Consider the following 9605-nt stretch of genomic DNA (forward strand, 5'->3'; position numbering starts at 1 on the left):
GGCGCATTTCGGTGCGCGTTCGTTTTCTCTGACCGAGTGAATTCTGTCTGGCAGCCCTTTGAATGCTTTCTGGCTATGGCCGTTCGAGTTGCAGCACGAAGGTAGCTGCTGCTGCGTCCAATCTTGCTCACGCGTGCATTTTCACAGCGAGTTTCACAGCACCTAATACACAATGGCTATTGGCTATTGGCTGGAATTAATCATATTTGATCCATCGACAAATTCTATATGAAGGAGGACGCGCTGCAACGTGAGCCCCCCCCCCCCCCCCCCCCTCCCCCCTGAACAAAATTTCTGGCTACGCCACTGCCCACGTATACTGGCAGCTCTCCACGATGACGCTACTGCAGGTCACCTTGGTGTTGACAAAACCTACGACCGCGTGAAAAAACGATTCTTTTGGCTTGGCCTATCTTCCAGCGTTGCCAAATACGTCGCATCCTGCCCTCTGTGCCAACGTCGCAAACGGCCGACGTCTTCGCCCGCTGGCCTACTACAACCTGTTCCCTGTCCCGCCACGCCATTCGACGTAGTCGGCATCGACTTATATGGTCCCCTACCTCTCTCCGATGGGGGTAACCATTGGATTACCTATAACAGCTGTCGACCACCTTACACGCTACGCTGAGACAGCACCTGTACCGACCGGTTCCGCTCAAGAAGTAGCAAATTTCTTTTTGCGATCAATTGTACTGCGTCATGGCGCTCCTCGGGTGCTCCTAAGTGACCGCGGGACGGTCTTCTTATCGACAGTCGTTGCCGAAGTTCTTTACGCGTCATCCACCCCAGACGGCCATAGACGTCCGACGGTCGACCGACGGACGTCCGTTTTCGGACCTTCGGACATCCGACGGAAGTCCGGTTATGTTCGATATACGTACAGCGGACGTCCGTCGGACTATCGTTCGTGGATCCGGATCGCGTCCCACGGACGTCCGACGGGTAGCCGGAGGCGGACATTCGGACGTTTCCCGGAACATGCTTGCAGGGCCCGCTATTGGTGTAAAAACTTGCCAATAACATTCGTGTAAAGCTCAGCAAGCATGTGCCATGGAAATTTCAGTCACATACTAGTGCTCAATGCCTTTGTCGTGAGAGTAACGCAGACAATAGAATACGCAACAGGTTCAAGTTTCCTGTTGTCTGCTTTACTTTCACACACAAAGCACTGAACAGCAGTGTGCAATTAAAACTTCCATCAAAGAGGCACATATGCTAGCTGAGCTTTACACAAATGCACTATTCCTGAGAACATGCGAAGTGCATAGGCATACCAGCATGCGAGGTTGTAAAAAAAGCATTTTTTTTTGCTTTATTGCAAAAACTGCATGCATAAATAGTCTACACTAAAAAAATATCGATGTTAACGAATGGCATGGTAAAATGCAGGTTAACTGGAGTATTAAGAATCTACTTGAATAATTTTTTTTAATTATCCTTGGCCGTGACAGCTCTTCCCTTGTGGAGGAACAGGTATTTATTGAAACCTAATATTTCGGAATTAGCGAAGAGATGATCGAGTTCTCTGTGGGCGGCCTCCGCAGGCCGGGATTCCAGGAGCAGTTACTATCCTGTGCATTTGCTCGATCAGCTGTTGCTGGTCTTTCAGGCCTCAGATGGAAAGAGCAGGTTGGGCTCCTCCTGCAATAGAAGGGAAAATGAAATTCAAGTTATCTGTGCTGAACTTTGATTACACATCTCCAAGGGCAACTGCCAGTTTCTCTCAATTGCTTTTTCCAGATGGCACTGTACGCATGCATCTCCATTCAGAACTGTCACATACTATATCGAAAGGTCATATAACTGCAGCAAAACCTATGCAGAATAACAAAAGATACAAACGTAGTTTGGCCAGAACCTGGCATTCAGTATTTTAATGTTTTTTGTCGTCTCTTTGAACATGCCACTCTGACCAAACATGGCATGTTATGTTTGCTGCTATGCACCCTCAGCAATACCCAAGACATGGAGTTCACATGCAGAGAAACTAAGCATAAAGGATGCTCTATATGAACATAAAGCACAGCCAGAGCATTGCAGAGTTACACAGGTACGCATTGGCGGCAGAAACCTGCATTTTGAGCGGTTTAACAGGCAGATTTCTAAAGTCATTGTTCCTGCTCTGAAAATAAGTGATCAATAATAACATCATTTAAAATTGTTACCTTTTTTTCTGTAAACTGCACATTTCGCTGGTTTCCATGTACCCTCTACCGAAGATATTCCCTGGGCGTGTCAGGGGTATATCGACATCAACATCTAGGCTACAAGCGTCTAGAAAGCGTCTCCTTAGAGCAGCTGCGACGAAGTAACTTATCTGATAACATGCAAGCTGATGCAGCAGAATAAAGGTAGACATTTGACATGTGGCTAAAGCCCAATGTGGAAGCATAGCCTGCCGCAGTGATTGCGCAGTGTTCAAGCTTCTACAAGAGTTAAAAGTAAAGTTGTTTACTCACAGCTCTATATGTGACATTACAATAGCAAGGCTTATAGTTACACAAAACACAAAAAGCTGACAACCACAAGCTCCTGATGTATTACCGGCAGCATGCAGCATGGATGTTAGTTACTGAAATATGGTTGCATAATTCTGGCAACCAGCTGTGCATGCATGTCATGGATTTCTCAACTACGCACAACAGATTACAAAAAAATAATGGTCTTTATAAATGCAGCCAGCTGTTCACAAGAAACACTGTAGCTTTTTTTATGGGGAAGGTAGTGGGCGCTAAAGAAACTGCCCCTGTAAAGGCGCCTAATTTGCCCCTATGTAATATCGGGGACAAAAGTGTGTGGATTACACAAACTGCAATCAAAGCACATAACTTTCACATCGACCAGGAAACTCGGACCATACTTGTCGATGTGAAAGTTGAACGTTAGTTCTTTCATGTGTGCAAGAGAAATAAGGTCACAATTCGTTTACATCGCGATTCTAGTCCAAAATCTCCAGACATACTGTCCAGAGACTTTCGCCCCCGCAGTATAAGCCACCACTTGGGTAAGAGATTAGTAAAAGAAGTGTATAAAAGACATTAGTGCTGTTGGACAGCCATAGCTATAAAAATGGTATTGACATTGGAGTATTGCCTTAAGCAAGCCTAGGGCATTACAAAAGCAAGCGTTAGTGTCCGCTGGTCCTCATTTGAACGAACAAAAAGAGGGGGGGAGGGAGAAATCTACCTCACTACATGTTTTGAGTGACACCAAGCTGCAGTTAGCAGTAAAGATATCACACAGTTTTGTGGAAGATTTGGGAGCGCTTTGCTGCTTTCTTACAGGATTGGACAAAAGAGCTCACCATCTTCAGAAAGGCATGTTATATAGAAATGAAAATAGTGAATTTACTGCATCTGGCCACAACAACTTACACACGGAGAGGAAGATGAACTGAAAATTTTATACATGAATGTACGTATTTACAACAGGTGAAACAACGACCATGATCTATGCCGAAGAGGAAAGAGATCAAAATCTAGCTCAGAACGAGTTCTCCAGGCCGCGGGGCCGTTTCATTAACTTCGGGACTCCGCCCACATTTCTCATCCCCAATGACAACGAACTCACACATGACTGGCTAACAAACATTTTGGCATGTCTTTCCACTTTCATAAGTTCTTGATCCTGTCCCTAATACAAGCAATGCAACAGGGACAACAAATTCGTTTCACAACAAACGGAATTTAGAGAATGGACCTCGAAATGATTGGCTCTCTAGGTCACATGCCAAACCCTCTCCCCTAGGAAAAAAAAAAAGAAAAAAAAATTAGAACCCATCAAAACGGTGTCCCACGTGCACAACTATTGCCCAAAGCTTGCACCCTTGGCAGCTCCTTTTACAGGGCAATTATTGCAATTATTGGCGTCCGAGTCGGCACCATTGCGGACCACATCAGAAGAGCCAACCCACATCCTCCCGCTCCGCATCATACCGTCACTGTTACACACTTGCCCTTTTTCAACGCCGCCATCTCCCACCATTGTTGACATCCAGGGTTGGAATCCTCAACGAGACCCCACTCAGCGTGCCTGCACTGAATAATTGTCACTTTTATGGGCTCCCCAACAAGGAAGAGGGCCTTACACCCTTCAACCTGAGTGTTTTTTTTTTGAACGATAAGCAGTTCTTCCAAAAGAGGTGCTCGTTTCAAAGCTGTGCGGCCTCCGGGTGATGGGTCCAGTCAGAGTACTAAGGACTCCTTAGTACGCTTAGTACTAAGGACCCCTTAGTTGTATACTGTTCGTAAAGCTCCTTAAATAAAAATGAGCCCCCTATATGACACAGCAACGAGAACAAACTGCCTGTCCCCGCGTCTTCGAGTACGACAGCAAAGTCCTCGGAAGAGGGGACTTCTTTCCCTCTCTGCCTACGTTTCCGTTAAGCACTGTAGCTGCTGTAGCTGCCTGTCTGTGCTCGTCTCTCCGCCTCCTGTCCGAGGGCAAGTGGGAGACGGCCGCAGCTGGGCATTGAACAGGTGACCCAAAAAGAGCAGACTAATAACGGTGCCTAGCATACCCACTGATCCCTTACAGAAATCATTAAAGAAATGAAAGCAACACATCAGATAATGCTTCAATGTTTATAAGTGCAAAGTCGACAACTCCAAGTCATATAAATATATGTACATCTCCGCATATTAACTAGACAGAAACAGTGCAGAGTAAACTAATAATTCAGTGTCTAGCAACACTATTAAAAGGGGATAAAGGCTACGGGGGGCTACGATTATTAGTACCGTTTTGCCTTTAAACTACAATAACATACTTGTTGCAAGCTTAAAATCAAAGATTCACACCTGTCCCACCCACAGCAATGGAACACACATCTGACTCAAGTCTGCAGAGAAAGAGCAAGCTAGACTATTACAGACGCACCCTTGGTTGTTTTTCTGGCATTTCTGAGGGTGAAGAATCTGACTTGTCAGTAGCATGTATGTGAATAAGAATCCTATGACAGTAAATGCATCAGATTTTCTGGAGTGGCTTTTCTTTGCTGACCACATATGAGGTGAGCTATAATTTATCCAACTTGGCCTAGGTTTATTCTATGAATAACAAAGCTATAGCAGGTACACAGTCATCCACTCAGGCTGAACATGCGAGTGCGTGGCATGCACTTTTTGAGATGCCACTGCATCGATCGCAGCCGCACACCGTAGCGAAGAGGCAGACAGCGTGAAGTACCAGCCTCTAGTCCCTCTACCACCACTGGGGTCCCAAACTAGGGACCCCTTGTTTTTGTCAGGACAGGCCCCCTCAGTAACCTCCTGTATTTGTATCTGATGGATATGTTTTCCACCACCACCCACAATACGCAGCTGCGCATCATAGCAGATGTGAAGCAACAGCTCCTGGTCCTTCTACGCATAATCCACTTTGCCTTGATGCATGCCTGCGCACCATAGTAATGAGGCAGACGACATGACGCAGCAGCTCATGGTACCTTTACACATGAGCCCCCTCACTGTACTTCGATACGCACCATAGCAAATATACAGACTACGCCACACAGCAGCTCCTGGTCCCTTTATGCATAAGCCATTTTGCCTCAATACGCACCTGCGTACCTGAGCAAAGAGGCAGACGTGAAGCTGCAGCTCCTGGGCCCTCCATGCACAAGCCACTTTGCATCAATGCACGGCTGTGCACTGTAGTAAAGAGGCGAAGGACGTTAAGCAGCAGCTCCTGGTCCCTCTACACATCAGCCATTTTGCCTCGATGCACATCTGCACACCGTAACAAACAGCCAGATGTGACAAAGAAGCTCCTGGTTTCTCTACACATAAACCACTTTGCCTCAATGCACGTCTGCACATCGGAGCAAAGAGGCAGATGACGTGAAGCTGGAGCGGCTGGTCCCTCTATGCACAAGCCACTTAGCCTTGATGCATGGCTGTGACGGATGCATTGCTATTTTGCAAACTGCATGCCACACATTCCCATTCAAGCTAAGAGTGGACTGTGTAAACGTAAAATACTCGTTATTTACTTCAATGGACAATGACAAAAAGTAACATGGTGGACAATGTAAAAAGAATTTGCTGCATAAAGTTTGTTGAAACCAGTTCTACATCCTACATGTAAACAAGCTAAAACCTTAATGTCGAAGGGATGTCCTGTGTGTTTAAAATCATCATGCTCAAACAACTTCAACAGTGAGAATCATGATTCAATATTAATAATATAGATAATGATACAATACTCACTTTTAGCCATACCAAAGAAATGAGAATGCAAAGGGATGTTGCTGTTTTTCCCCCGTGGATGACAGTTTTCCATACTCAAAGTGCTGCTTCCTGTTGGCCTACGAAATCGGCTACAGCAAATGGCATCTGAAAAATTTTTGGAAGCCTCATGTTAGTCTTCAACGAGAAAAGCATTGTATACAGAAGCAGAACACGAATACTTTTACAACACACTAAAAGCACCAACTGCGGTGGTGTTTTTAGGATGACTAGGTACAGGCTTTGCTGTAGCAAGCCAAATGTTAGCCTTCAATAAGGAAAGCATTCCCATACAGAAACAGAACACAAAAGCTTTTACAACACATTAAAAGCATCAATTGCACAAATGCTTGTAAGATGACCAGGTACAGGTTTCTGCTATAGCCCACATCATGTGACCAGCGGTTATCAGAAGCCTTGTATGTGAGCATGATGCCCTAGATTCAATTTATGGCTATCACTGTGTTAACAAGCATGGGTTTAAAGCTACTTTAATATGATAATCTAAGAACATGGTAAGAGCTTTCAGTGCGAGACATAAGCTCAGTATCATGCACTATAAGGTGCTGCATGGCTCTAGTGTAGCTTTGACATTATCTCGCTGTCAATAATGCAGTGAAGTTCTGAGGAGCCTTTGAATATCTGTAAGGACAAAGCAACAGCAATTTTGTTTTCATCTCACTTTTGCTCAACTCGTTTTTTTTTTTCTTTTTTTTTCTTTTCTTTTCTTTTTTTTTTTTTTTTTTTTTTGAGCCCGCGGCTTGCATGGCCTCCCATTATGCCTGTTTTGCATAAAAGAAGGCATTGCAGGCACCAGAGCTCACAGCCCAACTGTATCGCGGTGGCGGTATGTCAAATTCGTGCCAGAACAGCGCAGAACGGGTCAAGAAAAAGACAAGTGCTGACTTTTTTTTTTCTCTCATCTCCTTGTCCGGTTGTTCTGCGCGGTTCGGTCCCACATGCATAACCAACATGCGCAAATGTGCTGGTTTGTCAAAGCTGAAGGAGAGTACTAAACCTTTAGTTATTTAGTAGCTACAGCCGTTCCTTCTAGAAACTGTAGTTGCCGTAAAGCTCAAGAGAGAAAGATCAGCGGCTGTCCATAAAAAAAAAAAAAAAAAAAAAAAAAAAAAAAAAGAGAGAGAGAGAGAGAACTCGCGACGTTTTCAGAAGTGTAGGCATGTCGCACGATAGGCTCGAGGAGTGCAAAAGTTTTCTCGTATAGTTTTTACAACTCAGCACGTTGCGCATGGTTAACAAATTAACTCCTTTAAAGCTCGGGCAGGCACTCCTTTATCAGAGACAGAGAAGTTGCGCGGCTTACTGGCGCAGCGTCCAGTAATGCCGAGAAAGATGGCCCTCAGACTTGAGGCTGCACTTTAGTTAGTCGGCGCGGAGCCATCCTGTCAGTCTTGCCTAAAACACTCGACCGTTCGGCTGCTGTACAGAGCTGTTTCCTTACCCAAAAGCTCAGCACCATCGGTGCATCGAAAAGTTCCACTAAAGAAACAAAAGTTCGGTGAAATACTTACTTTGGAATCGGCGGGTGAACAAAGTGTGCCTGCCGCACCAAGCCACAGCAAAAACAATGCTAGCAGTGCATTACAGCCGTAGGTATTTGTAACTGCGCAGAAAATGCAGAACACGGAAACGTGAAGCCATCTTCCGTGACTAAACTTCAACTTGTCAGGTGGATTGGATTGGCTCATTTCAGATTTTTTTGAGAATAGGTTCGGTTTCGTTCTTTTTGAGCTTGCTGCTTGCTGCGTCTATTCAGCCACTGATTAAAATTTCACCGAAGCATCATGATAGAAAAATGTTTAATGGTCATTTATCTTTTAATCAAAAAATTTGGATTGAAAAATTCAACGATGAAACATGCGGAAAATAAAAAAAAATGTTTAATGGAAACGCTTTCTCTCGCGTCGATTCGCTCTGGCATCATATAATGCAGACTTGACGGCATTACTGATTTATACGCAGTTCAGACGAGCACGACGACTACAAACTATATCATAGCTGTGTAAAAGGAAATCCAGTGGCGGACGTACGGCGGCTGTCCGCTGGGCGAACGGATTCGACCATCCGCTTTCGTACGTACGCCGGAATTCCGGCGGACGTCCGAAATCGGCAGCCGAGTTGCGGCCGAGGTCGGTTGTCCGTCGGACGTCAGTGGCCGTCTGGGACCCTTCATAAGACAACCTCAAGCTACCATCCCCAGACTAACGGGCTGACTGAGCGATTTCACCGCACCTTATCGGATATGATCTCCATGATGATTTCACACCGGATCATCGAAATTGGGACACTATTCTACCATTCGTCACTTTCGCCTATAATACAGCAGTACAGCGGACCACCGGTTATTCTCCATTTTTCCTCGTTTATGGCCGTCCTCCCACTACAATTCTCGACGCTTCCTTCTTCTCTACGCCCGACTACTCCACATCAGTGCATACCCAGTTCTTATCTCGTGTGGCCAGATGCCGTCATCTTGCCCGCCTCAACACAGCAGCGTGCCAGGAAGACCGCAAGAGTCGCTATACGATTCTACGCATCGCGTGGTCTCTTATCGTCCCGGTGACGAAGTACTGCTTTATGCACCACTGCGCACCCCTGGCCTTAGTGACAAATTCCACCACCGCTACCTTGGTCCCTACGAGATCATCAGCCAAACTTCTCCAGTTAACTACAAAGTCACGCCTGTTGATCCCCAAGCCGATCGACGCCACCGCGGGACTGAAATTGTTCATGTTTCTCGCTTGAAACCGTTTGTGCGCAGCGGTATAGTTAGGAGCGGCCAGGCTGGCCGCTTCCGACCCCCGGGCAGATTGTGTGAGCCTACTGTGGACCTTCTTTCATTTGTACATACCATCATCATCATCCCGCGGCGCCGGGTCCGGCGCGCGCCTGGGTTCGTGATCGGATTAAAACGCTAGACAAGGCTTCGCTGTCCTTGCCGTCACGACCTCGCCGTCTCGACCTAGCCTTCTTTTACAATATATATATAACGGGTGACGGCAATTGGAGCTGCCCTCGGCAAAGCAGTATGCACGCTTGCTTCCTTTCTTTTTTCCCCTAGCTACGTCATGCACACGTATCTGATGGATTTTTTTTATCGTTAATCTGGACATAATTAATATGCCCAGACGGGATTTACAAAGTTCCCAGCTTGCATGCGCCGCCATATGCGACTGCCTCCCTACTGTTTAGACTCCCGTAGTGGCATCAGTCCCCAGCTGCTTAACCTGTAATTTTCAAGAATCTCTAATTTTGCAGACGCTCGTCCATGTTCCGGCAGTAGGGCGGCTCAGTTACCCGAAGTAGAGAGCTCGGGCTAACTCGTGGGCCGCTTTGTTGCCAGGAACGGACGCGTGT

The 9605-nt window shown here is 46.1% G+C and overlaps 1 long non-coding RNA gene across 1 annotated transcript; it reads right to left on the reverse strand.

The window, feature by feature from the left end:
* Window positions 1-1412: 1412 nt before the first annotated feature.
* Window positions 1413-7894, reverse strand: LOC146205082 (uncharacterized). Its single transcript, XR_014703114.1, has 3 exons — window positions 7760-7894; window positions 6210-6335; window positions 1413-1641 (listed from the first exon to the last, which is right to left on the reverse strand). It is a non-coding gene; the product is annotated as an uncharacterized LOC146205082 (long non-coding RNA).
* Window positions 7895-9605: the final 1711 nt, after the last annotated feature.

The sequence above is a fragment of the Amblyomma maculatum genome, chromosome 1 (assembly GCF_055883805.1).
Source record: "Amblyomma maculatum isolate TAMU_Amacu chromosome 1, ASM5588380v1, whole genome shotgun sequence".
Taxonomy (NCBI): domain Eukaryota; kingdom Metazoa; phylum Arthropoda; class Arachnida; order Ixodida; family Ixodidae; genus Amblyomma; species Amblyomma maculatum.